This window comes from Aphelocoma coerulescens, chromosome 4A (genome assembly GCF_041296385.1).
Source record: "Aphelocoma coerulescens isolate FSJ_1873_10779 chromosome 4A, UR_Acoe_1.0, whole genome shotgun sequence".
Lineage (NCBI taxonomy): Eukaryota > Metazoa > Chordata > Aves > Passeriformes > Corvidae > Aphelocoma > Aphelocoma coerulescens.
The window spans coordinates 1,661,260-1,686,011 of record NC_091018.1 but is presented as its reverse complement, the minus strand read 5'-3'; the positions used below and the strand labels follow the sequence as shown (position 1 = coordinate 1,686,011).

The 24,752-nt window shown below is 38.2% G+C and overlaps 1 long non-coding RNA gene across 2 annotated transcripts in view; it reads left to right on the top strand.

Moving 5' to 3' along the window:
- The first annotated feature begins 1,218 nt into the window (after positions 1-1,218).
- LOC138110178 (uncharacterized) overlaps positions 1,219-24,752 on the top strand; it is a 35,549-nt gene continuing 12,015 nt past the window's right edge. For both annotated transcript variants that reach the window (XR_011150809.1, XR_011150811.1), the window contains exons 1-2: positions 1,219-1,304; positions 1,422-1,500. This is a non-coding gene — a long non-coding RNA (uncharacterized lncRNA). The remainder of the gene's footprint in view (positions 1,305-1,421; positions 1,501-24,752) is intronic.

Genomic DNA, 24,752 nt, shown 5'->3' with positions numbered 1-24,752 from the left:
CTATTTTATTATTGGAACAACAAATATTTTAAGCTTTCATTGAAATGATACAGAAAATATTAAAATACAAAAATTGCCATTAGCATTTCGAATTTAAAATAAAAAGGGGAAAACTTGGCCTGTCTGGCTGCTAGATGGCTTCTGTAGTCCCTGGTCCTGCAAATATATGCATGAGTTTTTAACTTTGTGTTGGTGACTGGTACTGCTGAAAGCTAAGAGAAAGTCTAACCCAAAGTTCAGAGAAAAGCCCATGGTGGACTCATCTAGCTTAACTTCTTTGTTTTAGTTGGGTTAACTTGATCTTCTATTCCTGTGAAACAGTCTGATAATTTTGTGGCAGTACAGCACTCGTAATGTTTCATTTTGTAACTGTTTTGACTGGTAGACATGCAGTTTTCACAGGTGCTGAGAATTACCTCTAACAAACATGGTTTCTAATTGTTGGGGTGTTAATCCAGTTAGTTCAGTGACATAGAGATGGTACTGGCCATAATTCATCATGTAATAATGTACATTATACACTTGGACGACTGTAAAACCTCCAGGCCCCAAACTGCCACTTTTCTGATGTCTTTATCTGGCTTTCAGTAAATCATAAATATTCAGTGTCTATGGATAGGCTTGTAGAACAAATTGATATTTTTTTTAAAGGTGAATTTTCAGTTCTGAAATTGTAGGTATGACTTCCAAAGCCCTGTACGAGGATTAGGTGAAACAGCCTGGATAGAGGCAGATGTTCACCATCATCTTCTTCCATCTGCCCTGAGGTCTGGTCAGTTGGGAACTCTCTGGACAGCTGCTTTTGTAGAGTGAGTCTTCAGGTGCAGGTGCCAAGATGCAACTCTGCATCTCCTCCTGTGTTCGTGGCATGTTACTGAGACTGGCTAAACACTTCTGACTGGGTTTGATGGGGTTTGTGTGTAGTGTTTGTTGTTTTTCCTAGTACAAGGAAATTAGCCATGTCAAGTAATAATTTCTAAATATATTTTTTACAGAAATTTTAGTTGCAGTGCTGAAATCCAATTACTGCTCAAAATAGCAAATTGAAATCAATTGTGTCACCTTATTCCACAAAGCTTCATAAAATGAAAGCAGGAATTGAGATCTAGTATGTGTTTAGGAAATATATCAGGGAAATCCATGCAGATTTCCCCACTGCAGCTGGTTCTGGAACCTCTCTGCTCAGAGCACATGTTCTCTCTTACATCTCAGCATTGGGAAAAAACCAAAGCCAGAAAAGCTGTGCCATGTAACCATTTGCTTTTGTGAGGGCAAGAACACTCGAGGAGCATCAGGAGCTAAAGGTAGATGAGGAAACTGGAAAAAAAGTACACAATAATGGATTCATTCTGCATTTGAAATGTACACTGATTCCTTTAAAATATTAAATCCTCACCTTTGTTGTATCGTGTATTGAAAAGGTCTCAAACTAAACTGCACAACTGAAAATAAATTGCAATAATTCAGAGTTGGAACAGAGCAAAGAAGGCAACTACCCTGGTAAGCAATAGTTTTGGTCTGAGTATAATTACCCCCTTGGGTTGGAATGAATATTTTATGCCAATGAATTTCCAGTATGAACTTCAGGTTTGATTTGGACTGGAAAGCTTTAGCAGTCACTTGGAATAGGAGCTTTCTCCCATTGGTAACTCCAAGGCAGTGTGGGAGTGGGAGCTGTGAGTTTCCAAGGCTTCCCAGAGGAAAGGAGCTCATACTCTGGCTGGATTGTTCCCTTGAATCTTATTGCAAAACACTCTCTTGTGAAGAATTTTGGCATTTTTGCTATCTCGACAAAAACCAGTCTTTTGGTTTTGTTTCAAAAGTGTATTCATCATTTTTCACCTTTCATTAAATTATTTTTTGTTTACATCAGAAAAGACATCCAATCATTTATTGAACCATGAAGTTTACCTTTTCTTTTACTTACCCTAGTCACGTGAAGAAGTTGTGAAGGATTTTATCCTGCAGTAACGTATTTGGTATTATCTAGCAAAGCACAAATTGCAATAAACTCTCTCATTGAAATTAGCTGGTATTTTACTTTATGGAAACATGAACACATTGAATCAAACTCATCATGAAAATACATCAGGCATGAACTGAGCTTTTCAAACCCTTCCAGGGCTTTTAAGAAAATATGTAAAATAACTTTGTCCTAAACTGAACTTAATTTAATGTGCTTCTTCCTCTGAGAACTCCATTTTTATAGAACATATCCTGATGTAGCCTTTTGTTGAAATAGAATAACACTGGGAGATACCTGGGAACATATCTCACTGCAGTCATATCAGCTGTAATATATGGGAATATATTTGAGTATTTTCTATATTAATAAACACAAGATTATTGCTGAGAATGTGGTTAACCATCCTGACATTCACTCTGGAAATATTTGTCCAGGGTATTCTTTCCCAAAGAATATTAACACTGCTTTGAAACAGACCATTGGAGATTCAGCTGTGATTATTCTTTAGATGGGTTTCAGGATTACTGTGTCAGTGCCATTTTATCTCATTTTATCATGATGAAACTGTTACATGAAACCTTCAGATTCCCTCTTCCTTCCCAGTTCCTTCCCTTTCAAACATTATTTTTTCTAATATTGCTCAGATTGATAAGAGAGTTTTTTGTGTGTACCTGACTGTACAAAACGCTCCCTGTGATGCAGGTCCCAAAGCTCCCAGACACAGGAGGCAATCCTGGTTTGGAGCCACCTGAAGCCTTTCATGCAGGGCACAGGGAAGGGTCTGATGAGAGTTCCTAGAGGTGAAAATCTGGGGATGTCCCACTCACATCACAGCACATCCGTGGCTTTCTCTGGAGGACTAAGGGAGAAAGATGATGGTCCCTGTGAATTGCTCTGATGAGCTGTGCCCAGCCTGGTGGTTCTGAATGGACTCAATTTCAATGAAATGCACACACATTTCCCAACAAGTGAGGAACATGATTAATACAATTATTTACATTTACAAAAAATCACCATTTTTCCTAAGTTATAAAATCTGTATTGTCCAGCTTGTTCAGATCCGTTTTGGGAGACTCAGCTGCCATTAAACTTCTTTAGGAACCAAGCAGGGCTCCTTCCTAGCCCTGGTTGCACACTGCCTTGGCTACATTCTAGCTCATTCATTTTTTCACTGAAAGGGTTGCCAAGCACTGGAAAAGGCTGCCCAGAGGGATGATGGAGTCACCTCCCCTGGAAGTGCTCTGGAAACCACTGGATGTGGCATGCAGGGCTCTGGTCTGGTTTGCAGCATGGGGATGGGTCAAAGGTTGGACTCCACAATCCTGGAGGTCTTTTCCAGCCTTAATAATTCTATGATTTGTCTATTTGCATTCACAGAGATTTCCTTTAGAGGCTCTACAGTCTTTATTCAGTTGTTTCTCTCTCAAATTAATGAAAATTTTACCAAATATTTTTGTCTCATTCAGTTACCAAATCTAATTAATACATCCAAACCCTGTAAATTTTTACATATTTTAACCCAGTTATTCCAAGGAAAATAGGTTTGACTGATAATTTTTTGGTTGGTTGGTTGGTTGGTTGATTGGTTTTGGGGTATTTTTGGTGCCTGTGTGTGTTTCTGCAACCATGCCTCACATTTTAGTCCAGAGATGAATATCACAAGAGGCTGAGAGCCTTAAGTCTATCAGATTCCTACAAGTTTAGTGAACAGCAGCTGGGTGGAGAAGAGAGATCCCGTTATTCCTGCAGGTCACAGAAACCTGGAGTTTCAGGCAGAGGCTCTCCAGAGGACAGGGCTGCTGTGAGCTGACAGTGCTCCAGCCCTGCTCTCTGTGCTGCTCCCGTGCAGAAAGGCTTCATTTAGAACCCATTAGAGATCAAACAATCTCACCAGACACCAGTCTGGATGAGAGCAGGCTTCCCGTGGGCCCACAGTGTGCAGAACAAGCTGTCATTTAGTTCTGTTTGGCTTCTTCAGTGCAGTTTCTATCTCCAGCAATCAAAGCATGCATTAGAGTCATTATCAGTTCTGCTGCTTCCCTTGTACCTGATTTTCAAATTGTCAGAACAACATCTTTTGTTCTATAATAAATTAATTGTATTTGAATCTTCTATCATTGGCAGCTGGACTTCTTTGTTTAAATATAAATATGAAGATGCTGGTTTATTTGGATTCCTGAACACTGATTGTATGATAATTGTATCTTCTTGTGAATAATTGAATTATTTTCATATTATGTTAATCTCATTTCCCTTAAAGCCTGCCTGAAAATCAGACTGACTTATTTACAAGTATAGGTGAATGCTAATCTAGAATGATCTATTTTTAGACTGAAAAAACTGTTTGCAAAGTTCTCCTGTATGCTTTTATGATTGGTGGTGCTGGTAAAAGCACTGCAAATGCAGCTGCAGGAAGTAACGTTTTCCCAAAACAACAGCTCATGCTGGGTATGCTGCTGCAATTCTACAGTGCTGGTATTTTATGAATAAATAAATAAAAAACAGGAAAGGACTAGAAATGAGGATTAGGCCCACAGTATACATTTATACATATTGTGCAAAATATGTGCTTGAAGTTTCTGCTTATCTAAGAGGGTTTTTAATGATCAGTAACCTTGGCTGGTTCTATCTATTTGTTGCATCCAAGTTATGGAATATGTTGCAGGAATCCTCTATCAATGTCACAGGCTGAATCCTGTAATGGGAAAAAAGGAAACACAATTCATGCTTGAAGCTGAAATTTTATTATTAGCTGAATTGAAGTCTTGACACTTTAAAAATATCATTAATTGTGTTATGATGATGCTAATTGTGCAAATTTTATACAGTTAAAATGAATACACACAAATATTCCAGTACCTCCCACTTTACCTCTAGGTCCTGAGGTCAACAGCTTCACTTGAGGCATGAGCACAGGGTACAGAAAATCAATAGTGCCCTGTGACCTTTGCTGGGACAATTAGGATAATATTGATACTTTCCTCTTTGCTATGGTAAATTCTGCACTGGTTCATTTTAATATATTTATTAAGTTGCTCTATATGTTGATATTTCTTCTTTGGTGTGGAATTCCACTTTACATCCAAATTTGCTGCATGTGGTTTGGGTTACATGCATTGGACTCTTGCTGTTTTCCTCTCTCTTATTCCTAAAACTGGCTGCAAGGCTACACTGGCAAAATTTAATCCAGAATTTAAAACCTCCACATCTTTTTTATTTTTCATCTGGGAAAAGACCATCTGAATACAAACTCCTTGTGTATCACTTATGTAGTATTGATATGTTTTGACCAGAGAAATTAATGACTTTTCTCCCATTGGAATATCAGTAAACATAAATTTGTTATGTTGCTGAATACCAGCAGTGTTCACATTTGCTACTTCATGCTATACAAAAAAAATCTGTATGAGAAGTGGGAATACATTGATGATTAATGCTTATACTTGGTCCTATTAAGTGAAATCTGTAGCATTTGACATAATTTTGAGGTCCAAAGAAGCCTGTTGGAGTCTGACTGGTGGGAGGTGTGTTCCAAGCTCAGTGTGGTAGCAGTAAAATATTTGAAAAGAGAAGGACGTGGGTTGGCATGGCAACACTGCTTAACTCATATTTGTCAAGGCCACTGCAATTACTTAGCTGAAGCCATAGGTCACAGGAAGAATGTTATCAGAAGCAAAATTGTTCAATCTTGTCCTCAACTTCCAGGCCAGAGGTTTTTAGATAAATCAAGAAGTGCAGTTTGACTGGAGGAACTCACTCTCTCTTGCCTTGGCCTCAGCAGAAGCTCATATAGCATCCTTTTGGTCCTGTGTGTTCTGGATGTGAATTGCAGATTATTTTGGTGGAAGCATCTTTCTCTTGTTGACATGACGAAATGTCTGGATAGGAAAAGTGGATTTTTTACTTGTTTGAGGTGTCACTTTTGAATGTGTTTCAGAAATCACCACTCAATGTTTGAGACCAATCCCATACGACAGCAGGCATAAGAATACAAATTTAGTGTATCAAAAAATGGGGTTTTGGGAGAGATCTTTCACTGTACTCTACTGCATTTATACAGAAGGTGGAAGGAATACCTGTTCATTTGGGGGCTGAAAGGATTTGATGATGTAAAACTGGAAGGTGAGCAGAACATGGTGGCCACTGGATTGCTGCAAGGCTTGTGTTAGATCGTGGTTTAACTCCTCTTAAAACCATGAGCTGCAGTCTCCCATCATCACTACTACATCTAAAAATCGGTTTTGTCAGCACAGGGGTTGGATTTTCTTTGATCAAAGTTTAAATTAACTGATAGCATTAAAGACAGTTCATTGAAAATAAAGGTTGAGAATTTGCTCTTGCAGTTGTCATGATTTTCAGTAGGAGAATTCAGTGGTTGTTAATATTTCTCCAAATCCATTTAGCTTGCTTACAAATGTGGAGCAGTAAAGCTTCATAGATTAAACAGTGATAATTAATTAAAATTCTAGTTAATTAAAATTCTAGTTGATGTTTAAATTTAATTTTATATTTTTTTCTTTCATTTCCTGAAGTTGTGCACATGGTGTTGTAAAATTTCGCATGTAGAATTTCACATATGGGTTATAAGACACACTGTTCCTGAAAAATGGCTTGTAAAAGAAAGGCATTATGGATTTTAAAGCTATTTAAGCTTTATTTCTATTTTCTTCTTGGATTTATAATGTGCTTCTTCTATTGATCCATACCATTAATGCCGAGACATGCTACATTTCTTTTCGGAGATTGATCATGCTGAGCATGGTTTGTTGGCTTTAACTGGGACAGGCATAAGGAGAAGAGTCTTTGAGCAGAAGGAACAGATTTTTTCAATGAAAAATTCCTGGGGAATGTTTCTGTTATAGTATAGATTTTAGATACTACTTTGAGTTATCAATAAAGATAGAGCTCAGAGGGAAAATTTTGCCTTGTTTTACATGAATAAATTCTCAGTAGAAATAGGCCTAACTCCTTCCATTTCAATAGACTTACACCACTTCACAGTGTCAATGTGGGGGAAAAAATATCACTTCCATCAGCCTTCCAGGTAAACAATCCAGTAATTTATCCAAATAGCATTCTCAAAACAAAAATGTAGAAATGTTCTTGTTGGAGCAGAAAAACAGAATAGGAAGGTTTTCTGAGTTCACACCTTGCTGAGGCTACTAATTGAAAGTGAAAAATCAAAACAATTTACAAGAAAGCAAAAGCAATTAGCAAAAGAATATGACAACAGTGAAGTTTATCACTTGGAAATGATCTTGTTTTGTTTCTCAGAAATCTTTATGAATGAAATTTCCTTGGAAGTGTTTCTTTTGCAATTGACTCGTCAAGTTATCTGTTAGATTTTAGTGGTAATATTTCATTTTGCTCAATTTGCTTAAAATAAGGTCCCAGGGATTTTGGCCTTTTGTGGTCAGGCTGTGGCACCTGCAAGGAATGGGTGCAGTCTGTGGGGCACCAGGCTGCAGTCAGCCCTGTGACACCTCGTGCAGCTCTCCACGGGCACCGTGGTTTGAGGGGCAGCACCTCCAAAGGCCCCTCTATTCCCATTGCCATGGCCCTGCCATCTCCTGCCTGAACTCTGCACAAGGACTCCATCCCACTGCATGAAAATCAGAGCACACCTCGAATAGTCCATGAGACAAATGGGGGGAAAGAAGCACCCTCTGCAGTGTGTTTGAACAAATAAAATGTTATCTTCAAACCTTCAGCTCAAAGGCTTGAAGCCACATCCCCCATCCTGTGCATGGTGCTGCTGGTGATTGCCTGGAGATTCTCAGTCAGTTCCAGGAAAAATCTGGGCTTTTGGGCTTATTTGTTTTCTCTATTGTTCCTAAAATGCTCTGCTGTTTTCAGTATTTATGGCTTGATGTCTGTTTGACTGTCATCATTATCAAGACTTGTGGCTTATTGCTATTGATATAAAAATTTGATTTTCACATTGGGATAATTTAAACTGGGAGAGGTTCGGGACCAAGGCTGAGTGAATGCTCCACTCTGAAAGAATGCAGTTATCCCATTAAAATATGGGTGCCTCTTAGCACTGAGGACCTAGCTGACCTTTGACTGGACTATTTTCAGTGGCTACACATGCCACTGTTTTTGTGGCAATGGATTGTTTCCTGCTAGAAGTGCCTTTTAATGAAAGATCTAATCACTAATAGCTTACTGGAACGCTCCTGTTCTGCTCCTCTTCTTGAGGTTGCAAATCTTATTTCAGAAGACCAAGGTGTCTGTAACTTTCATTGTACATTATGTTATTAAAAAAAATTTACTCCTACTCTTAATGTTTAGCATTTAAAGTTGCATTGACTAAGTAGAACTACATTGTCTCAAAGCAGTTGGACATGCCTTAAATTTCTTACTTAGTTGTGATGCTGTCAATTAACAGGTAAGAATTGAGTCTTCCTGACTCAAGACTTCCACTGAGTTGTACCCATTTTGTAGCTGAGATTCCCAGCAGAGGAGGATGAAAATACAGGGTTTAGACTGTACCTGGGGATTTCAGAGAACCAAGTCTTTGTAGCAAAGAATTAAATACAGAGTTCATAGGGTACAGAGCTTAAATTCCCCTGCTGCTATTTTTTTGTCTAAATGTATCTTCTATTTGCTCTGTGTCAGAGAGAGGAAGAGAGTGGCCTCTCCTGGGAGGTGGGAAGTAAAGGTTTAGACCTTTTTCAGTAAGGCAGAGCTCAAAATTAGGCCTTTGAGTCTTTAAAACTCTCTCTAACCCCCATAACTGCACTGCTTCTACCAGCATTTCCCTTCCTTGAATCTGTGTCCTGTTAGCTCATTTCTCCAAAGCTCCTCTCTGTCTTTAAAGAGGCTTCTGAGCAGAATTGTGCATTTGTACCACATGCCCAGGGGCAGGATCTGAGACTCTTCATCTCCTAGGGCTGATCCAGCTGTGGGTCCTGACAGTACTGGGGAGTTTTTAATCCTGAGGTGCTGTTTCTGCCCTGTAAAGGGTTGTGCACATCTCACCCCCTGCTCAGGACTGCGATTTTCAGGCATTGCACTGAAAATTGGTGATGCAACAGAGTGAATAATTGTAGTGTTTGTGCCCTTTATCTGCCAGTTGGCCTTCCTGTGCCTTCATTGTCAAAAAAGCTGATATTTTCCAGCTCGGCATTAAATACCACGATGTGTTTGGCATTAGAACAATACTGCCACTATAAACTCATTATCTACATGTACATTGAGATGAACTCAGCTGAACTTTTATTCACCACTCTGATCATGAGCTTTTAAAAGAAATCACTTCAAGCTGGAATAGGTACAAAGAAGAGCTACTAATATGATTAGAAAATAATTGAGTATGAAATTTTTTGGGGGGAAAGTTTCTTGTTCACGTCCCAGTTCCTTGCACATACCAGAAAAGCTCAGGTGTTTTAAGCAGTGTGTTTTCTTTCCAACATGCACATGAAATTACTGTAATAGATGTGCCTTTTTTTCTCCTACAATTCCTTTTATACCTGTTATTACTTATCTCACAGTAGCACTGGTAAACAACAGAGCAGTGTGGGATAGGTGTGATACCTCCTGTAATTATTGCACTCCCACACAAGTCATTTTAGGGTGTGCAAAACTTGTTCCCCTTATTACCTCATCTAAATCAATACTGTAATCTGTTTTGGATGAGAGACGAAGGGCATAATCCTGGTTATTGTACAGTGTGGGGAATTTATCCAGAGATTTAATAAATACCACACAAAATTAAATTTAATGCAAAGGTAGAATTCAAACTTGACATTGTTATTGAATATATACCTCCATGTCAAGTGGAATGAGATTTGTCTGGAAGAGAAGAAAATAGGAACCAGCTTTGTGGACAGGGAGAATTTGGGGTTAGCATTTCAGTGAGACACAAAAGCATTATTCAGCTCTTGACTGGGCCTGCCCTTTGAAGGAATCGAGAGAAGCTTTGGATATCTCTCTCTGTGGAGAAACTAGAAAAGGTTTATTCAGTTCTTTTGGGGCAAAGTAAATGAATTGCAATCAAGAGATCGTATTTGCCATAGTTGTACTGTGACTTATATGGAAACTGCCAAGTGCTTCTCTGAGCTCTGTTTCAAAGAGTGGGGGTTACAGTAATAATTGCATTAATTCAGACATATTCTGTATAATTGTGACATACATAGGAGGCGAGAAAAGATATTATCCCTACTTCACAATGAATGTGAGTCATAAAACGATGAAGATCATGAGTGCCAAATTTGTCCTGAAACAATTGGGAATTAGTTATCCATGAATGCTCCATGTCTGAACCTTTGTTGATGAGCAGGGAAAGGAAAACTGTGGAGTACCCAAAGTATCTCAAATTGTAGATTAGCAGTCTGATGGATAAACTGGCCATTGTGGAACAGGTAAAATTTTCTGTCTGTAGATTTACTGTGCCATCACTGCAGGTATTTCATTGGCCTAGGAGGATACTCCCTGCAGAAATCTCTATTAACACAAGATCTCTGTGGCTTAATGCTCATTGCCATTTATCTAACCAATAATGGAATTAATTACAGATAGCATCATTATATTTCTGCTTTGTGATGTGTGGTTTAGTAGAGAATCATATCTTTTATTTTTGTTTGTTTGATTTTAAAGAAACCTTGCAAAGTGCATCTTAAACACCACATTTTTCATCATGGCTAATCCACTATTTGCTCCAGCTGCCACTAGCCAAAATTTGGCATCTGTGGCTGATAGCAAACAAAAAAGAAATGTCTACTTTGAGTCAGAATTGAGAGAAAACAATTTTGAAGAAATAAGGTTTTGGCAGCGAACCTTCAGAGGTTGTCATGTTTTCCTGGTGAAGTCTTAAATAGGAATCTGTTTTTAGAGGCAAACAAGTGGGTCAGTAGCCCGGGCTGGCACAGATAGGTCATCCAGAATGCCTTGAGGGAAAATATCAGTTTTGGTGTCAATACTTACATGAAGAACAGATACATTTTTAGGATCTCTCTCTATGTTAATTACATTAATTCTGTCTTCTTTGTGTTTTTATTCTAAAATATTTTCTTTTTTAAATAAGTCATTCTAAGGGCAATTCTTTCCAGGCTCACTGTGTATTACATAACATATTATGGGTTTGGCTTTTACAGTTCCAATCTGAACTTGGGCAGCTCTTAAGAAAAAACCAAATTTCTTGCCTTGTGTTGGGAATTCTCCTGTCCCTCTTTCCTGCTCAGTTGTACATGTTTCATGCCTCTTAGTCTGTCATTACAGCTCATAGAATTTGACATTTCCTTAATCTGACCTCACAATAAATTTATTTTTCTTAGTTTTTATTTTTATCTCAAAAGCTTCTGTCTTTTTTTTTTTTTTTTTTTGCATAAATTTGTAAATTAGCTTTCTAAAGGAAGAAATCCCCAGCAATGTTTTGTTTCCTTGATTGAGCAGGATCAGATGGGACAAGGGGAGGGAGCAATAAGGGCTGTGTTCCACCGAAGTGACAAATGCAAATCCTTCTGTTACCTTGCATTAAAAAGGGCTCCCCTGAAGGGTAACTGAACAGTGGCTGCATTACAGTGTCAAGAGCAAAACCTTTAATGGAGAGAAATTGCCTCAACTAATCTATTTGTCAGTAGGGAGGGGAAGTAGAAAACTATATATAACTTAGAAGCTGAAAGGTTTTGCCCTTCTCCAAAAGAATAAAATAATATAGCACTGAATAATGGGTTTGATTCCAGTTTTAAATTAGAAATCCAATTTGTTCTTATGAGCTCCCTACTCCATTTCTTACTACTCTCTCAATTCTTCTGGGTGACATTGGGAGATAAAGCAGAATTTGCAAGATTGAAATAGGTAAATTTTTCTTAAAGGTAGACTGAAACATGTCCAGAATGATGTAATATAAATTGTATTGCATTTATTAATAAATGCCAAGTATCCCCAGATAAGATAATTTTTATGCTTAGAGATGTGTTAAATGCGGATGCCAAATCAATTCTTCTCATAATTAGTTGTACCTCTTGTAGGAGCTGAAAAATGGGAGTTTTTAAGCTCTCTGAATACAGTATTGTGTTATGACCACATGAACACAGGGAGAAGAAACAGAACTGGCAGGGGAAAAAGGACTCTTAAAAGAAGTGATTTATATCATTTGGAACCACTCTCAGAAAATGGTCTCCTATAGAAGTGCTTTTTAATAATTTATCTCTGTTTAAATTGGGATTTGTCTGCTGTGTTGCGTGCTCATCATGCCCTGGGGTGGGAGGGATGAAATGAGTCAGGGCACTACTTAGGTTATGACAAACTGTGCCAAATGGCACTTCCACAGTTTAACTTTATTGAAGTAGATATCTTCTCAAGAGTGAGATAAGTAAAATTTATTACCTTCTTTTGAAATTATTTTTTAAAGGAAACAATAGAGAAAGAGAGCCCAGGTTTCTGTCTTCCTGTTCTGAAAATCCCATTTGCATTCAGAGAACTGTAAACTTGGATGGAAGCTGAAAAGTCAAGCACAAACGGTAGAGACTGGCATCAAAACATAAATGGTACAGAAACATTTATTGCCTCTATGAAAAGGAAAGTATTTATAGGGAATATTCTAGAGGAATTGTATTTTTTAAGTTTTGTGTTATCAGTGCTCTCTTGCTCACAGGACTCCAGAGTCCTTCATTACCTGCTATCTATAAATCACATTCTTGCATTTGGTAACACAAGTTAAATGGATTCCTTTTTCTCTTCTGTCTCGTACAACTTTCCCCCTCTTCTCATTGTCTAACATTTCCAATTTGAAAAAACATCGTTTCAAAATATGAATTGTATGAAGATGTAATTGAGTCTGCACTACTTCTTTTCAAAGACTTCAGCATTTATTATGGCTTTAATGTTTTCTATTATCATGTAGAGTACAGTACTACAGGGACAGCAGCAAAAACATGGGGACAATGACAGGAACACAGCCAGTGGGGGTCCCTGTAAGCATTTTCCAAGTACCAGCCATCAGTTCTTGCAGCATTTCCTGAGCCAGAGCCGAATCTTTGTAAATTTCTGGGGGGAAAAAAAGAAGTTTAAACTTAAATATTTACTTCCCTGCAAGGGAAACTGTTTTGCTATTAATGTGCAGGAATTGTCACTGAAGGATATTCCAGATGATGCAGACCAGCATTCAATGACAGAACACACATTTAATCTTCCAGAGGACAAAGTCTACTCTGTACATGAAATTGCAGAATGTTATAGTTCAACAGGACGTTAGTTTAAAAACTGAGGTGAATAGAGGGGTTGGATGAGAACCTCTCCATGTTTTAATTTAAAACATCCTTTGTCTAATAGCACAGTCTGTACTCCAGATACCTGTTCCTAGTGGCAGGAGAGAGGGAAGGATGTCATTCCCACGGTAAACAGTGACAGTGTTCTTGAGCAGTGTATGGAAAAGCTTAGGAGGGAATTCCTGGGTGATTCAGGATGTCTCTGCAAGCCCAGGGATGGGCAAATGCAGGCAATATGTGTCTGAGAAGAAATATTTTGGGGCCTTAGCAAAAGACTATTTACTTTCTTTCTGCTGATGTAAGAATACCTACACTAAATTTTTTCTCATCTCCTCAAAACTGATAAGTAAGCAAAGCACTACAACAAAAGCTGTGTGACTCAGGAACTTGGCAAGTGTGATGTGCTCACCTTGTAGCCAGCACGAGTGTGAAGTCTTCCTCAGGGCTGCACAAAAGAGCCAGAAACTCCTGCCTTTGTCCCTGAGCACCGAGTCAAACCCCAGGCTGGCCATCAGTCACCTCTCAGGGGGGATCAGCAGCTCCTGCCAGCTTTCCCACTGCCTTTCCAAAGGCTTGCTGTGTTCCTCTGCACTCTGAGATCAGCCTGCAGGCTGGCATAAGGACATGCCATAAGGAAAGAGACTTCACTGAAGAAATGCTCCTTTTTTCAAGATAGAATTTAATTACAGCCAGTTACAATCCTGCATCCTGGGTCATCTTCCCCATGAGAGCCATTTGGCACTGGCCAGGAGGGTTTGCATTCATGGAATCCCAGAAGCCCAGAATGGTTTGGGCTGGAAGGGGCCTTAAACCTCCTCCAGTTCAAGCCCTGCCATGGGCATTGCATCCTCGTGTATTTCACTGTCTGTTTGGAGAATTTCCCATTGGTGCTTTTGCTCCTGCATATGAATTGTCCTCTTTGCCTCACTTTCATCACATGTGGGTAAATTCTCCTCCTAACATCCCTAATATGACATCCTTGCTAATATCTGCTGTGCTTAGATATGTCCCTAATGTAAATTATTAGCCTCTAAGTGCTGGCAATGTTAGCATATTGTTGCTGTAGGCTAAGTGTAATACTTTTAATCTTGATGGTAATTTCCTGGTTAAATATTTTAAATAAATACATTTAAATAAATAACTTTGTACAAGGAATATTAATCATATCACTTTAGCAGTATATTTGGATATTCAGTTATTTCTGACTCTCTAGTTTTTAACTTTTATGTTTGGAGTCTAATTTGGCAAAGAAGAAGTGCCTTGTTAGCAATTGTGTTTCTTGATCAGCATGTTTGGTTTCTATTGGTATCAGTGCACAGAGTGAAAAATAAGGCACGGTTTGGAATTTTGTTCTTCTCAGTTGTAATCTACAGGCACTGTGGGATGAGAGGGGACTTTCTGCTGTGCTCTCTGGTTTCAGAATATTTTAAAACACAAAACTGAGGCAGAGATGCAGGTTTTATGCCAATGCCTTTCACCTGTTAAAAATGAAGGTGAATTGGTTAGTGTAGCTAAGATATTATTTATATTCTTGTGTACTGCAATTGTAGCACAAAAGCTTTCATTATATCCAGGATGCTCCTGAAACAAAGGGAGTTCATCCCAGTTTATGCCAGTATTCACAGAAACTTGCTTTGATGATTCCTGGCACAGTCACATTAATTTAAGCGCAGGTCAAAGAAAACCAAACAGGTTTTAAGCAAAGAGCCAGCCTAGAGTGGATAATTGTTTTGTCACAAACAGTGATAAATCAGCTTTTAAGTGGTCATGAGACAATCAAGGGATGGAATTTGTATTTGTGGCTTTGGCATAGAGGACTTCATAAAGGATGGCATGAGGAGTTATGGGTGAGGGGCTTTTCATTTTACCTTGGGTTTTTGATGTTAATGCAGATCTGCTGTGGTTGCTTTTCCTGTTCTCTTCATGAACTCCTCATGGTTTTAAGGCTGACCTGCAAAATGTGAAGTCATTCCTGCTTTGAAAGATTTCCTCTGCAGAAATGGTTTCTTTATACTCGTTTTAGACTTTTAAGGAGAAAAATAATAGGAACCGTAGGATTTCCTTGGAAAATTTCTGGATTTTGCTGCTTTGTACCTCACCTTTGAGTGCCTCTCTGAGGCTGGCTCGGTTTGAGTCCCACCACAGCCCCAGGGTCATGTGGAGCACTGTAAAATCTGTGTTTGCAGAGTAATTTGTGCTGTTTTTCCTCATTTAATGCTGTCCTTATGAAACCTGGTAGAGCCCAGGATGCTACAACTGAGTTAAACTGGGACACCATAGAGATAATTTCTTTTTATGGTGCCATTGCCCAGATATGGAACAACTCAACAGTTTAAGGTTTATTTTTTCACATAACAAAATGCTAAATTTCCCTGAATGTCACAAAAAAAAGAGAAAAAATCCTCCTCCTACTGGCGGAATTAAACACATACATTGCATATTTTTATAGATTCCATAGCATTTTGCTATTTCCTCTGGCTTAATTTGATGTCCTTTTCATCGTTCTGTCCTATTTTTCTGGCTTCTCTTTTTGCCTTGCGCCTTTGTAATAATGTCATTTGAATTTCTAGTACCCTTCCAGTGAATGTTTCAGAAAAGCCCTACACTTTGTAAGGTCATAATGGAAATTCTTTAAAAGTTAATTTTAGAAAACCAATTTGTTTCAATCAGTTCTGTATAGACGAAAATTTCCCTGGCTCCGTATCTGTTTTACAAATATTCATATACAATTATGAGCACTTAGAGTTTTCAAATAATATTTGTTCTCCTTGCCTCTGTTCCTGCTACATGGGAAGTCTGAACCTTCCTGTTTGGGAAAGCTTTTATTCAGGACTAATCCCCCAATCCAGCTGAAAGCTCAGAAGAATAGCAGACGAAAATACACTTTGAGTGAGAAACAGAACCGAGAACCTTTCAGGAACTGTGAAGAACAACTGGAGAAGGTTTGCACAGCATGTCATTCCAAGCAGTGGATGCCTTCCAGAAGGAAAATGCTGGCTCCGAGCTCTGTTTTTCAGTTTTCAGTTAAATCGAGGGAAGTAAGCCAATATTGCTTCTTTTTATAAAACTTTGAGAGTGTTGAGTAGTGCAGAGAAATGAATTGAAAGAAACATCTAACTTAGGATAAAAACAGAGAGGGAGAGCAGTGGGGAACTTAAAAAAGCTGTTGAGCCTGAGCCTGGGACAGCTCCAGGGGAGAGGAATGACGAGAGGCCAAGGGAATCCTGTGGCATTTCTGTCACACTGGGATTGACTCCTGGCAAGATCAGTGGGAATGCTGGAGTTAACAGAATTTGCCCAACAGATTCTGTCCAGAGTGAAGCCAGTGTGGGTGGTGACAACCCCAACAACTCCACCCAGAGAAGGGGTGGAACTATTTTAATTCCACGGCAGCACCCTGGGTCATATTTACCCCATTTCTGGATATTTTGGGGCATTGCAATGGGTCTGTGCCATGCTCTCAGGACTCTTGTCCTGGCTGGCACCTGCTCTGCCAGGATCCAACTCCACCAGACCTCAGAGGGAAACTGCTGCTGCATATGAAACAGGGAATTGTTATGAAACAGATAATTCAAGAAATGCAGGCTGTACTGGTGCTGTTTAACAGGATTCTGGGTACACCAGCATTAATTAGATGCTCTCATTAGGCTGCTGTCCCTTGCCACAGTCTGACAGCAGAATTGGAGCAGTTCAGAATATGGTGACATCAAAAAGCATTTGGATACAGAATTATTTAGTTTTAAAAAGCAAATGAGTTTTGGTAAAGCACATTTAAACCCAACCAAACCATATCTGCAGAAGTGATTTAAAGTCTATATGAGACTTTTTCCATTAATTTTTCATGAGACAGGCAAAGTGGATGAATTATCTTCAAATTGGGATTTAGTTGTCTAAGTAACTTGTTACTTACTCAAACTTTTAATTAACTAAACTGTTCTCTTTATAATTCATATTGAATAATTTCCTGCAGCAGTATTTTACAGGTGAAAATCCATGGATTGCTGATTTACTGAATGAGAAATAAAACATGAAGAGAATGACTTGTAAGAAGATTTTAATTTATTGTTTTTTCATTTCACTTGAGCATGCTCTTACTTCTGTCTGTGCAATTCCAATTTTTCTTAAAAGCATTATTTGATGAAAAATTGACATGTATACCCTCACTTTCTCAAAGTGTGAAATTATTTTTAAGAATTTCAGGGTTTTCTACATGGAAAAAACCCTACTCAAGCACCGGTTTTAAGGTTTTTATTAAGATACCCAAAAGAAATATTTTAGTAAAAATAACACAAATATTAAAAAAAAAAAAAAAAATCCAGAAGGAAACCCTTGAAAGAACAAAAGCTTGAGGAAGTCTTGTAATGCCCCAAAAAGAACCATTGGTTTTTTGAAGGGGTGTATCAAAGCATCTCTTCTTGTGATAACTGGTATTTTCCTCTTATTTGTTTTATCATTAGAGATGCATTTCTACTGGATTATATTGTATTTCAAATGTGGTTTATATATCCAAAAGAACCTGAAAATTTTCTCTGAAATGGCTTTTGAGATCCATATGAATTTCTCTCGTTCTTGTGACAACCTCAAAAGAAATGAACTCAAATTGCCATGAACAGGGAAATTTCCATCATGTTGCTATAAATTTTATACCCATTTTGTTTCTTACAGTGATATTAAAAATGGCCAGCATTTTATCATTCCAGTAAGAGAAAATTATTCATTTTTGCCACCTATTCCTGCATTGCCAATCTAACCCTTCCTCAGTTCCTTTACAAACATACACTTAAAGTAGGTCTAGTTGGATTCTTTGGTGGTTTCCTTTTTAAAGGGCTGACATTTCTTTATGTAATTTAGTTTAGACTGCCTCCAGTTTTTTATCACTTTGTAAATGTCAGATTTGGAAAATGCATACAGAGATTTATAGAAATGTGAAAAATTTGTGTCATCTAATAATTCCATCATTCTTCCATACCTCAGTCTTGGGGTTTTCCTACTGTCTGTATTTCAACCCTTCTGGTTTTCCCATTGCTCCTTTCATCCTCCTATTCACTGAACTTGAATTTAATATACATGGCATTTTCCCAGACACCCCTCTTTGTCACATTTAATTTGAAGCCAGAGGAGAATTTGGGTGAGAAGGAATCTCCAGAGGTCTCCAGGCACAACCTGAAGAGTCCATGAGGAGAAACACAAGATCTTAGTTTCTTGTGGAAACAATGATTTTTAGCAATAGGGAAATTGAAATTAATCACATTAATCTTGTAATAATGCTGCCTGGAGATTTAAAATTCGGGATTAATTGAAATAATTTTTGATATATTACTTAATTTAGAGTTAGAAAACCACGCAAATAGGACATGATTATGATAAAGAAATAGTAAATAAAACATTGTTCTGTGTCAATTAAAAGACTATGTAACATTCTGAGTTGCTAATAATGAACCATAATGCAAATGGAGTAGGCTTTTAAAAATTATTCTCCAAATTCTCTCTCTGTACAAACTGAAGAACAGATAATGGCAACATCAAATATATTTTCTTTTTTTTTTCCCTTAATGCACTTACTACTGTAATGTATGAACATTTATGCATTTAGAGGTAATATATAACTTTCATAGAAAGATGGAGCTTGCACTTCAAAGTGGCATTTTTTAAGCAAATAAATATATTTTTGTGCTTGCTTTATTATCTAAATGCCTCTTTATTTATTATATACCTGACATGCCATTTGCTGCTAAGTTATTGATAAATTGTATAGACATTTTTATAATGACACAGAACAAAACACGATTGGGCAGAGTTTGCAAGGGGCTGGTGCAACATGAAACGTGAGGAGCTAATGGATTCAAATTCATCACTGAATTAGTGAGGAAAAAATAAAGACAAAGAGACTGGGAAGAAGACAGGATACTGAGAAATGCCATAAAACTGTGCTTCTTTTCATGCTGGAAAGGCTGTGGAGGAAGGAGCATCAATTTTCAGATGTTCATGTCCTTTGTGTTTGTTTCTCTTCGAGGACTTTGTTCTTCCTGCAGAAGTTTTCCTCTGGCCCCACTCTCTGTTCAGAGATAACGTTTCAGACAGCACAATGGTGAATTTTGAGCAACAAAGTCGGTCCTATTTCAAAAAGGGAAGAGATGTAAAGATGTAAATAGATGTAAGGATGTAAAGGGAATAGACGTAAGGGAAATAGATGGGGGGTGTGCTATTTTTCTTTCACAATTAACTAAATATAACCATTCTAAGTGCTTGGTATTTGTGTAGCTTTAAAGTATGTTGGTTTATGCTTCTTCTGAAAAGCCAGTAGATGAAGAATTACTTTTAATAGATCAGGAAAGTGGTTTGGACCGAAAAATTGACTAAAAGCTGATGCTATCTGTGACATGTAAGAAACAGGATGGATTTTGGTGCTGTGCCTCATCAGCGGACACATTTTCTTCTTCCAGTTGTTACCCACCTCTGTATTTTAATAATTATGAGTAGGAAGGCAGAAAAATTTTGATTTTCCTTTTGTACTCTGAGCTTTCAAATTCTTTTTGCCCCAGGAAAAACTTTCCTTGCCTTAGTCTCTGGTGAATATACTGTGCTATCAAAACACCAAAGAATAAAGTGCACCTGGGGGTCAAGAAATTAAAGCAAACCCACGTGTTTGTGGGTTGTTCAGTGACTCCTGATGTCCTGATTTCCCTGTCAGCACACCCAGAGCAGCTTGGGCCAGGGACTGAAATCCTACTCTCATTCCCATATCCAAACTCCAGCACCTTTCACTAGAGCTGCAATGAAAGAGCTTGATTAAACCTTCTTAGAATTCTATTTCAAGTCTACAGCTCTGAAAGTTGAGTAATAATATAATGAGTAATTAAACATATGAATTAAAAGGTGAACCTCACGCCGTGGGCTGAATCTGTTCAGGTTTTGCAGATCATTTGAGAGGGAAAGGTCATTTATTAGCAACCTCTTTTTTTTTTGTCTGCTAGGTTTCAAAAATTAAATACCAACCTAAGAAAGAGATAATTGTATAGCTCCCTTCTAGAATGAAAACTGTGTTTTTCTATTGTACCCGAAATGATTTCAGTAGTAACTGTAATCACAGTCATCTCCATAGGCATTTTGTACAGGTTGGAGTGTCTACAAAAGTGTTTATGTTGATAAGGGAAAATAAATGCCACGTCCTACAATGATAATATTTCACCCAGATAAAATATAATAATGGGAACAACACAGGACAAAAAATATCAAAAAACTGCACCTTCATTATGACAATCTTGAGGGTACAAAAAAAAAGCATTTTGAAAACACTCTCTCCCCTGGGTTGCTGCAGTCTGTCGTCCTTCACAGTGGCACAGTTTGAGGGTTTGAAAGTTTCATGTGCTCATTTAAAACTGCTTTTATTTTTTTCCTCTTTCCTCCCCCCCAGTACTTTTTTTTGCAGGAAAGAAAATAGCTAGAAGGACAAAACCAAGGTATTGTTTCTGCAGGTCCTGGCTGGTCGGTTTGACCTCCACAGTGTGTTTTTTTAAGGGCATTACAGTAAAATCCCACATATGGGTGGCATTAACCTTTACCATATCTTTTCTCAGGGGTAAATTCCTTCAGTGGCACATGGGAGAGCTGTGGAACCCTGGGAATACCAATGGAATGATGGAATCTTTCCTCTGTCAATAGAAACTCTATTAAAATTCTCCTTATGACAATTCCTTTATACTTCGTGCATTTCACTTGTAGGTGGGATCTCCATTACCCTGAAATTCTCTCCTCATATTCACATTCATGCTTATTGCAAATACCAGAGGGACACAAGGCATAAAATATTCTAATTTTCACCTTTTTAGTTATATAAATTAAGGATACTTTTTAATACCAAATTTTGATAAGAAAAATCCAGCAACAAGGACTTTCTGTGTGTGAAAAGAATTCCTGTACCTTGAAAATGCTCAGTATCTTACAAAAGAAATAGAAAAGTTGCATTTGAATAAGCCCCAGTTTTAGGAAGTGTTGTGACAGCTGAAGTCCAAGTGAATATGAGGACTTTTTATTTTGCTTTAATTTTTGTTATGGATTAGCCCACCTGGCAACAAAGCCCCACACAGCCTTGCAGGATCTTCTTTCCTGTAAATTTGGGAAGCTTTGCTTTGCATACCAGGGATTATGTGTGTGTGGTGATTGCACTGTGACTATGACCAAACTGCTCATAGTCCCTGAGTGATCCAGGTAAATCATTACATTCTGTGCTGAAATTGTAGCTTAGAATTAAGTTAACAGCCCATTATTCAGAGCTCGCTCTGCCAAATGCACAAAGTCGATTTGGCACTGAAGACAGCAAACATTATGACTGGGTGTCAGAGAAATTTGGCTCCACAACAGAGAGGTTCCTGCAGCTCGGCTTCACAGCTCAGGCCAGTAGCTGTAGCTGGAAGAATTGGAAATCTGGTCCCTGTTTGGTGAGACAATCTGCAATTTCACATTCGGTTCCAGGCAGTTTTATGTCTAAAGCCACGAGAACCCAGTCTTCAATCAGTTTATCAAATAGGAATGAAATTAATCTTTAATGAGTTTTGATAGTGGTGATGACTCAGAACATCTGGCAGTTAATTGGAGCGATGAGTTCAGTGTATTTTCAAATAACTTTTAATGTGATTTCTCATACAACATCTGGATTTGGAGTGCAATTTCAGTGGTGTAACCTGGATCTCATTCATAAAACATCCATGAGGGATATCAGGGAGCATAGGAAATTAAAACTCTGATAACTTCTTTTATGTTGTTTTAAGCTTCCACTTTTTATGGATGGGACAGTTTGTATTTTAATAATTTTAGTTTAGCATCAGATTTCTACATGAAATTACTTCTGAAAATGAAGGGTAGACTGGTGTGTGGTATTCTTGGAAAACTTCCTTCTCAAGCTTTGCTTTTTCATATAATCTCTTCTAATTCAAGATTACAACACCCCAACAGGAAGTATGAAAGTTTAACTCTCTGCAGGCATTGATCTACTATTTTTCAATAGTTCTAAATTTAGCTAATAAGGTAAATAAAGTCATGTTTTTTAAATTGTGATAATAATAAATACAAAATCATCCAGCAACATTTTTAGCCCCTGTCACAATCTAGTGATGACTTCCTACATTAATTCTTTCATCTGTGTTACTAATATTGTCGTTAGTGAATAAAATATTATTAATTCAATCTAATACAAAATTTATCCATCCTTACAAAAATACAGCTCATTTCCTCTTTGGCCTTCCGTGTGTAGAACAGGTTTAGTCTTCACAGAGACACTTGTGTGAAAAGAAAAGCCTTCTCCAGTCTAGGAAATGGTTGGATAGGAGCACTGTTAGAAACAAAACCAATTTCTCAAATGGCCCAGCTGTTCACTGTACGTTAATAACGATCCTTTTTATTTGGGTGCTGTTTGGTATTTGTAGCTAATTAACTCTCTTTTACACCACCCAGCAATCTGCCTTTAGAGAACAGAGAAAACTGATACAGATTGAATTAGAAGCTGTTAAATACATAGAAAAAAAAGTCAGTTAATTTACTGTAGAACAGTTATTAGCAAAGCACTGAGAGGTGCTTTCAGGTGGTTTTTTCTGTTACTGTGTCTTTATTTTTTAAAATTTTACCTAAAGTGGTGAGTATAAAAACTTTCACAAGTAACAGAAACTCCAGAAATATCCTCAGTTGATTTTTAACTTTGAAGAAATGGAGTATTTTCAAGGTCAGATTAAGAAACTGTTTCCACTATTAATGCTGGAGTGTTGATATACAGGGAATGGTTTGTAGCACATGCATTAAGCATTTCAAGTACAGGAAATCCTTTGCTGTTTTTCCTCTTCCCTTCCTTTGAAGGGAGTGATTTTTGTTTCAGAAAAGGACAACTGTGGCATTGTCACTTAAATGTAGTGAAATGAGGAATGATGGTTTAGGAAATAGCCTTCCACGGGAGATGGAAATAATTTGGAAATGATTTGCTGAATGTTTGTTCACAGAGCACAGGTCTCAGTTGAATTCCATGGTAATATTCTGTACATGCCTTCCCACCACAGGTTTTGGAATTCAGGTTATACAATTTTAAAATGTCGATTACTACCTGTTTGGGAGGACACTACCAAGTGAAGGAAATGAAGAGAACTTTTTTAGGTTTTCTCATAGGAATAAACCCCAGATAATTTGGATGCTTGAGTAGTTCTAAACCACTTTTTTCCCCCCTTTTCCTTCCAGTAACTTTTTGGACCAAAATGTCATTTCAGTTTGATGCTTCCAAAGTATTTTTTTCCCAGAAATTGCAATCTGGGTGGGACTAATATAAAATTTTACTTTGATGTGGTTATTTTGGACTGATGGATTTTCTGCTTCTTTTTATTCTCAGTGCTCACTTGCTGCACGTCCTTAGAAGAGGCACTTTAGGGTAAATGTTCTACAGCAGTTGCATACATTTATACAATCTTGTCAAATGATGTCTTACAGTCTTCCCATTTGTAAAATGTGTGATAGAACTGCTCATATAAGTATTTTGGAACGTTATTGTTTGAAAGGTTTGTTAATCTTTAGAGGAGTCTTTCCTGCCGTAACAGATAACAGATGTAAGGGACAGGAGGCCTTGGTACCGATTTGGTTTATCTGCAATGAGCCTCTTTCAAAACCAATTTCTGAAGAACACATATGTGATTGCTTCTGTTGTGATATCCCTGGGCAGCTGAGGTGGGTGTGGGAAACCAAAGCAGGAGAGAGAAATCCGAGGCTGGGAGATTCCTGCCCCTCGCTGGCCCCACCCTTCAGCTGCGCACTGATGGTCCCTGGTGGGAATGTCCTGGTGGGCTCAGAGGGATTTGCCTCACAGAGCTGGAGCCTGCCCCTCTGTCCTTGGGTAGAAGGGGAAAGTCTGTGTGTCTTGTATCTGGGAAAAAGTAAATTTCATGGACTCCTGCAATGTTTTGGGCTGGAAGGGACCTTAAAACCATTTCATTCCAACCCCCCTGCCAGGGGCAGGGACAACTTCCACCATTCCAGAGTGCTCCAGCCCCATCCAGCCTGGCCTTGGACACTGCCAGGGATCCAGGGGCAGCCACAGCTGCTCTGGGAAAAATTCCACCTTTCTGTCCTGCCCCCAGTCAGTGAGACAGCACTAGCAGGAAAATTAGTCCTTGTCATCCCCAGTGTCCCCTGAATGTACCAAAATGCTTTTAAGCCAAACACAGTCCTTTTAGCTCTGCTTACCAGCAAGAAAATATTCAAATGTTATTCCAGTATTCAAATGACAGGTTGTTTGTTTGTGTATTATTTAATTCTCAGTGACTTTAGGGCAAGATAATGTTTCTATCTTGGAAGTTTAATAGCACAAGTGGGTGTTAATTCTGATAGAGTTCAGGAGCAATAAAATGCTGCCAGAATTTCGCTAAATAGCAAACTGCTGGAAATTTTAGTAATACAGTGCTAGTATCAAACAGAATGAGCAGCCAGGCTGCAGATGAGAGATTGAAACCACTTTGAACACATCTCAATTGGCAATCATTAAAGAGGCATTTTTACTGATTTTGCATCTGGTATTCAGAAAGAATTCCTAGTTCTGAAAATGT